Source organism: Phoenix dactylifera, unplaced genomic scaffold, assembly GCF_009389715.1.
Source record: "Phoenix dactylifera cultivar Barhee BC4 unplaced genomic scaffold, palm_55x_up_171113_PBpolish2nd_filt_p 000822F, whole genome shotgun sequence".
NCBI classification, from domain to species: domain Eukaryota; kingdom Viridiplantae; phylum Streptophyta; class Magnoliopsida; order Arecales; family Arecaceae; genus Phoenix; species Phoenix dactylifera.
This window is the reverse complement of record NW_024068189.1, coordinates 140,019-147,518: the sequence shown is the minus strand read 5'-3', so window position 1 is coordinate 147,518 and position 7,500 is coordinate 140,019. Positions and strand designations below refer to the sequence as shown.

Here is a 7,500-nt window from a genome sequence, read left to right as displayed (position 1 = left end):
AAAGGCTGCAAGGCTTGGTGATCTTCTTCCTTGATCTTCTTCTTCTTCTTCCTCCTCCCTCTAGAATTCAAGAGTTGAGAGAAAGGAAGGTGATCAACCATCAAAACATATCTCTGCAAGGGAGCTAGCATCCCAGGGAGATTGGAGCGTTAGGATTGGTCCTCTGCTTCGTGTGGATATCCGTATAGGCCAAACACTTGAATGGCTTCAAGCGAACCTTCTTCCAAAACCACGATCATCAGTTTGCGGTGATCATCCACTCGCACAAAGGTGAAGATCTGATCTTCCTAATGTTTCAAAAGTTTTTAATCCTTATCTAACTACGAACGGTTTTTGAACAACGTTCATACGATGAACGGTTGATCCCGCACATGCCTCTTCCGCTGCGTCTGAATTTTTTAAAAAAATTTTTTGCGGCATGGGCGGGTTCTAACACTAATGCATTGATCAATTGTAGGAATGGTGTCATGAAGCTTTTTTTTGGCAATATAACCTTGGAACTGAATGTCTTTAGTATAGGCAAACAATCCAGTGATCATGAAGAAAGTAAAGAGGTTGAATGGGTTGAAACCATTGCGGAAGAATATTTGTTGAAAGAAACATTTACTGAATCGGCCGACAATGGTTTAATAGATTGGTGTTTTGAAGGTACTACTAATATGATCCCACCTATTTTAGATAATTCGGATGTCATGATGGTCAATGGATGGAGACCGAGAATAGAGGAATTCGAGTAGTTGCCCTCACAAGGACAAAATTTGTACAATCTCGAAAACAAGCACCCATACTTGAGCTGAAACCCTTACCAAGGGAACTCAAGTGATGAGAGCACAAAAATGCGATCTAAGTACCAATTAACTTAGCCTAATGCTAGCAAAATAATGATAAATAATAGGTGTTAACATTTACATGATTAAATATTTTATTCTTAGCACTTATTATAATTTTTATCATTATATAAATTCATCTCTTCCTAGCTGCAGAGCAGAGCCTAGATTCAGCCGTTCATAAGCACTTCAGCATCCTTGCCGTGTCCGTGAGCCACATCAGCCCTCTCAAGACCCGTCCGCGTCTCAGGATCCGTGATCAAATCATGCCGCGATCAGCCTTTCTCCCAACTCTTGGAACCTGTGATCAAGTGTTTCTCTCGTGCATCCACGAAGCATCCAGCACCCCGTGTCCGTGTAACCTTCCAACGCATCATCTAAATCCCAGCGTGCGACCCCTCATCCCGATTCTCAGCTTCCTTCACGCGTCCGGAGATCCCGCGGCCAGCCGGGATGCATACTTCGAACAACCACCCAATCATCCCACGTTCGTGCATCCCCCGAGATCTCGGCTTCCGTCTTCCTCGCAGTCCATGCATCCCAGCTCCTCTCGAATCTCCAACGATCCAGCTTCTTCCAGCCACATCATCTCCCAGCATCACAACATCGCCAGCGTCCACACGAGCAAAGCCCAGCCGTCCGTGAAGCCTTCCCGCATCCACTGCTTCCGGATTCGTGACCCCAAGGCACCGTTTTCGTCTTCTCCGCTTGTGATCTCAGTGTCTGCGTCCCAGATTCCATCTCAAGCTCCATCAGTCCGCTTCTCCCGAGATCTTAGCTTCTGTGATCAGCTCCCAGCAAGTCTCGACTTCATCCCGGCATGCCACGTTCGTCCGCGTGCAGCTCATCATCCCGCGAACATCATCCGAATCCTAGCATCAATCCTCCGCATCCCATGCTTCCGAATCGGATCTGTGAAGCCTTCCAGCATCTCCACGTTTCAGCCTTCCCCAGATCCCGCAGGCGTCCGTGATCCAGTTTCCAAATCTCAGATCCACGCGTCTTCCGGATTCGTTCCTAGATCTTCTCCGCGTCCGTGAGCCAACGTCCGCAACCTCCCGCGAAGCATTCTCCCATGATTCCGCATCCGGATATCTCGCAACTGGATTAGGGATCCATCGGGGGGGGGGATATAGAAGGTTCTTTCTCGGCTGGAAGGGGGAAGCTCTCTCGGGTTCAAAGAAAAAAAAACAGAGGAGAGTCCCATTCGGAAAACAGAGGAGTTCCTGTTATTCAAAGAAAGAAAAAAAAAGGGGAAACAGAGCATGCTCTATTTCCAAAAAGAATAGAAAAAAAAAGAAAAGAGGGGAGTTTTCTTTTATGTTAATGGAGGGCTGAGTTCTTAGGTGAAGGGTGATGGAGGAACCTTTGATGTATTGCTTTCTTTGAAGTAAATTCTGAATCTTTGCTCTTATTGATTTATATTTTTAATGTGTTATGGGTTCTTGCATAACTATTTCGTAGATAGATTTTTAATGGTTTATGTTTATTGGCACATGGACTGCTTTAGTATTTGATTTGTCGTTGATATAATAGGCACGATGAATGCTTAGAAATAGAGTTCATATGTCCATAAAATATATTCCATGTTTTTATTTATTCTACTTTTACATCCTTAATCAAGAATCGCAGGATTTATTCTTGAATGCAATATTATCAAGGGGGATTTCGGATCCCTAACCATTTCTATTTGATTGAACTTTGTTCATTGATCTATTATTCTCTTTTTTTAATTTCTAAAAATCAAAACATCATCTTAATCCACAAATTTATTGAATTAATTAATCTAAAATTATATTAAATAATCTTAAATATATTTTATTTCCTGAGGATTCGACCTCGGACTCCCGAGATTTTACTACTTGTACGATTCTCCTGCACTTGGGAGAACAATTTTATTTTTGCATCAAGTTTTTGGCGCCATTGCCGGGGAACGGCTGATTTATTAGTATAATTTTAGATTTAATTAGTACTTTAGTAGTTAGTCTTTTTCTTTCGAAAAAAAAAAAAATCTTTACTGCTGTTTTTTTATTCCCTGCATAGTCTGCATCAAACTCTGATATAAAAGACATTAACCATCTGATTGAACTCAAATTTGGTCGTCAGGTGCAGGACCTGTGTTTCTTTCATCTGAACGGTCTGATTGACATTTTGAAACTTTTAAGACCATTATATTAATACGAAACCTTGCTGCTTTCTGTTTTAAATTTTCTGCATTTAATTGTTTTAGAATCAGAATTTTATTGTTATCATATCTCATTAACCCTTGTTGCTAATTGAAAATTTAAAAAAAAAAAACTTTAAGAAAAGATCAAGGGTGATTATTCAAAAATTAAAAAAAAGAGAGAGGAAAAACCTAAAATTTCAAATTTCAAATTTCAGAATTTAAATTTCAAACTTCGACTCATAAAATTTAAAAAAAATAAATAAATAATTTGCTTGATCACCTATTCAATGAAATTTAATGTCATGTCATAAAATATTAAAAAAAAAAATCTCTTGATGGTTGTATATAGTATAAGGCATCAGCATAAAATATTCTAAGGGCTGAACCCATTTAAAAAGATAAGGTCGGGATTTCATCACTCGTCCTTAGCCCAAAAATCACCCCATTGCATAAATATCCTAAGCTTAACTAAAATCAACTAGACGTTGGCCCCTAAGGACATTCGAGCTCAATAGGATGAAGACCACCGAAAGTTGCACCAATTTCGCTCTGTGGCTTAGTTGATGTCTAGGCAAGCTTTGTCCCTATAAGGGAGACAGTTCATCTGTTCGAGGCAAGTGGGTTTTAAGTGGAACCTTTGCGAACGCATCGTGACCCCTCCACTTACCTGGGAGCTTACCTGGTCGACTCGGTTTATTAGACCGGATTGGAGGCTTAGGTGCCTTCTTCAAACCAGTTAGGAGCTGTCTAGAAATTTAGAAAAAACATTAAAAATTGAGGTTTAATGTTTAGTTGCATGTTTGATTGTGAATAGATTTTTGTTTTAGGGTGTAGTTTTAGGGTATCTTTAGTTGGTACTTACATTTATATTTATTTTTTAAAAAAATGTAAAAAAATAAAAAAAAATTAATTAAATTTTGTATGCTAGGTTGGAATAGGGACGACACCGGTCGATTAAGTCGTACAACTTTAGATCATCCCTTAGGACACATCCTTGAAATTCCTTCGCAGTATCTCACACCTTGTGAGATGGCAAATTTTCCTGATGATGTAGGAAGTCACCATGGTGATGAAGGTAGACCCCCAGTTATAACACTTCGACAATATTTACATCCCACTAGGACTAGTCAACCTTCATGCATGATTATTCCTGAAAATGTAGGACACTTTGAAATCAAACCAGGAGTAATTCAATTGCTGCCAAAGTATCATGGAATGGAATCCGAGAACCCTTATCTTCATCTTAAGGATTTTGAGGATATTAGTATCACATTTAGAGTGCCAAATGTATTGGAAGACGTCCTTAAATTGACCTTGTTTCCTTTTTCCTTAAAGGACAAAGCCAAAACATGGCTGAACTCCTTGAGACCTAGATCGCTAGGAACATGGCATGACATGCAAAGAGAATTCTTGAAAAAATTCTTTCCCGCACAAAGAACTAACTTTTTGAAAAGGCACATTAGTAACTTCCAACAAAAAGACCATAAAACATTTTATGAATGCTGGGAGAGATTTAAAGATTTGCTTCTTTCTTGTCCTCATCATGGGTTTGAAACATGGAGAACCATTAGTTTCTTTTACGAAGGGTTGTCTCCACAGTTAAAACAATTAATAGAGACTATGTGCAATGGTCTATTTTTGGAAAAGCAACCCGATGAGGCATGGGACTATTTAGACTCTCTCGCAGAGACTGCACAATTATGGGATACAGGGGATAGAGTGAACAAACCTTTACCTAAGCCTACTAGCATTGGACACGGGGGCCTTTACAACCTTAGTACTCAGGATGATATTCAGGCTAAAATGGCAGCCCTCACTAGGAAGGTAGAGGAAATTGAACTTAGAAGGATTGACCCGTCAAGACCGTAGAACATAACAGCGAGTGTTGTAGGATTTGCGAGATGCCTGGCCATCTCATCACTGATTGCCCCACAATACCCGCATTCAAGGAAGTCTTGCACGATCAGGCCAATGTTATGAATACCTATCAAAAATCTTTCAATAATCCTTTTTCGGGTACTTACAACCCTGGATGGAAGAACCATCCAAATTTCAGGTGGAGGAATGACCAACCTCAACAAGTATATAACCCAACTCCTCCACCTCCGCAACCTCATTATGCACACGCACCCCCTCAAAAATCCAGTCTCGAAGAAACTTTGCAATCTTTCATGCAAGGCCAAGCTAAAATCAATGATGAATTAAGAAATCAACTGACAACGCTGACCACTGCTTTAAGTGCTCAAGAGAAGGGTAAGCTACCAGCTCAACAACAACCTAACCCTCAAGTCTACGGCGGTAGCAATGCATCATCTTCAACTTCGCATAAGGAACAAGCAAAGAGTATAATAACTTTGCGAAGTGGAAAGATTATTGACCGACCAGTCCCAGAACAAACACAAGTCATACCTGATTCTGACCCTCCCAAGACAAAAGAAAAGGATAATGAAGAAACTGAAGCACCAACATCTACTGAAAAAATTGAATGTCCTCTTCCTGCACCATTTCCACAAAGATTAAAGCCCTTGCAAAAGCTTGAACCAAACTCTGAAATTCTTGAGCTTTTTAAGCAAGTAAAAATCAATGTACCTCTTCTTGATGCAATCAAACAAGTGCCTTCCTATGCAAAATTTTTAAAAGATTTGTGCACTGTCAAGCGTCGTTTAAATATCAAGAAGAAGGCATTTCTGGCTGAAAATGTGAGTGCAATTTTACAGCATAACATTCTTCCTAAATATCAGGATCCAGGTTGCCCAACTATCTCGTGCATCATTGGCAATTTTAGGATTGAGCGAGCATTGCTAGATTTAGGAGCGAGTGTGAACTTGTTGCCATATACGGTATATGAGCAACTCGGTTTGGGTGAGTTGAAGCCAACAACTGTGACCTTACAATTAGCTGACAGGTCAGTGAAGGTTCCTAGAGGGATTATCGAAGATGTGTTGGTCCAAGTAGACAAGTTCTATTTTTCTGTTGATTTTATCGTACTGGACACACATCCGGCTTCCAATTCACCATCTCAGATTCCGGTCATCTTAGGACGTCCATTCCTTGCAACTTCTAATGCATTGATCAATTGTAGGAATGGTGTCATGAAGCTTTCTTTTGGCAATATGACCTTGGAACTGAACGTCTTTAGTATAGGTAAACAACCCAGTGATCATGAAGAAAGTAAAGAAGTTGAATGGGTTGAAACCATTGCAGAAGAATATTTGTTAAAAGAAACATTTACTGAATCGGCCGACAATGATTTGATAGATTGGTGTTCTGAAGGTACTGCTAATGATGTGGTCCCACCTCGTTTAGATAATTCGGATGTTATGATGGTCAATGGGTGGAGACCATGAATAGAGGAATTTGAACAGTTGCCACCTCGAAAAGCAAAGATAGTACCATCCTATGAACAAACACCTAAGCTCGAGTTGAAAACTTTACCGAAGGAACTCAAGTATGCCTTTCTTGGATCCGATGACACATTTCCTATAATCATCTCATCTGATCTGGATCATGCCCAAGAAAGAAAATTACTTGGTGTTTTAAAGAATCATAAGGGAGCTTTAGGATGGTCTATTGCCGACTTGAAGGGGATTAGCCCTTTAATTTGCACGCACCAGATATATTTGGAGGACAATGCCAAAACCACAAGGCAAATGCAACGTAGGTTGAATCCTACGATGAGAGATGTGGTTAAAGCAGAAGTCCTCAAGTTGCTTGATGTGGGTATTATTTACCCAATTTTCGATAGCAAGTGGGTGAGTCCTACTCAAGTCGTGCCCAAGAAAGCAGGTCTGACGGTAGTCAAAAATGATCAGGATGAACTAGTTCCAACTCGTGTTCCGACGAGTTGGCGCATGTGTGTTGACTACCGAAAATTGAATTTGGTCACTAGGAAAGATCACTTTTCCCTACCCTTCCTAGACCAAGTTTTGGAAAGAGTTGCAGGACACAAATTCTATTGTTTTCCCGATGGCTATTCCAGGTACTACCAAATCGAAATTTCACCTGAGGATCAAGAGAAGACTACCTTCACTTGTCCTTTTGGCACATTCGCTTTCCGTCGGATGCCATTCGGGTTGTGTAATGCACCTACAACATTCCAAAGGTGTATGCTCAGCATTTTTGAAGAAATGAACGAGAAATTTTTAGAAGTGTTTATGGATGATTTCTCTATTTTTGGCAATTCATTTGATGATTGCCTGTCACATTTACAAGCAGTCTTAGCTCGATGCATGGAAAAGAATCTGATACTGAATTGGGAGAAATGCCACTTCATGGTGCCAAAGGGAATTGTCCTAGGATGAGGATGATAGTGTTATTTTGATGATTAACAAGCAATAATCGAGAGTATGTTATAAGTTAAATTGATACTTCATTTATAAGTCTATTACTCTCAGTATATTTGAATAATAAGTTAAAGATGCATTTCATTGTTTATTTGGATGAATCTAACCTTGAGTTGCAGTAAAGTGTGGATTGAGTCGACCCAAAGGATGATTGAGTCGACCC

General features: G+C 40.0%; 1 pseudogene; it reads right to left on the bottom strand.

The window, feature by feature from the left end:
* Positions 1–4,446: 4,446 nt before the first annotated feature.
* Positions 4,447–4,544, bottom strand: LOC113461254 (annotated as a pseudogene).
* Positions 4,545–7,500: the final 2,956 nt, after the last annotated feature.